Source organism: Mus caroli, chromosome 14 (genome assembly GCF_900094665.2).
Source record: "Mus caroli chromosome 14, CAROLI_EIJ_v1.1, whole genome shotgun sequence".
In the NCBI taxonomy this organism is placed as follows: domain Eukaryota; kingdom Metazoa; phylum Chordata; class Mammalia; order Rodentia; family Muridae; genus Mus; species Mus caroli.
In genome coordinates, this window is record NC_034583.1 from 61,770,817 (window position 1) to 61,771,378 (window position 562).

The window sequence follows — 562 nt, forward strand, 5'->3', positions numbered from 1 at the left end:
TGAGGCATCTCAGACCCAAAAGGACATGCATAACAGGAGTCTATAGCACAGCTGCCCTCTGAGATGCTCTACAAGCAGCTGACTGAGACAGAAGCAGATACTTACACCTGACCAATGGTCTGAAGACCCCATGGGAGAGCCAGTAGTCTCAACAAGCCTGGACCCCCTCCCCAGCGAGATCTGACACTAAGCCACTAACCAGGCAGCATACACTAGCTGGTCCAAGCCCCCTGACACATATACAGGAGAGGACTGCCTGGTCTGGTCTCAATGCAAGAAGATGCACCTAATACTTGAGGCCCCAGGGAATGGGGAGGCCTGGTGGGGTATAGGGGTGTGTGGGGGCATCCTTTCAGAGGGGTGGGGGGAGGAATGGGATGAGGAATTGTGGGAGGGCAGAAAGGGAGGGAGATAATGACTGGACTGTAAAAGAAAATTAATAACAAAATAAAAAAGTAAAAAGAAAAATAACTGAATTTCGTATTAGATTAAATTTTATGAAATTAGCCAGGCGTGGTGGCGCACGCCTTTAATCCCAGCACTCGGGAGGCAGAGGCAGGCG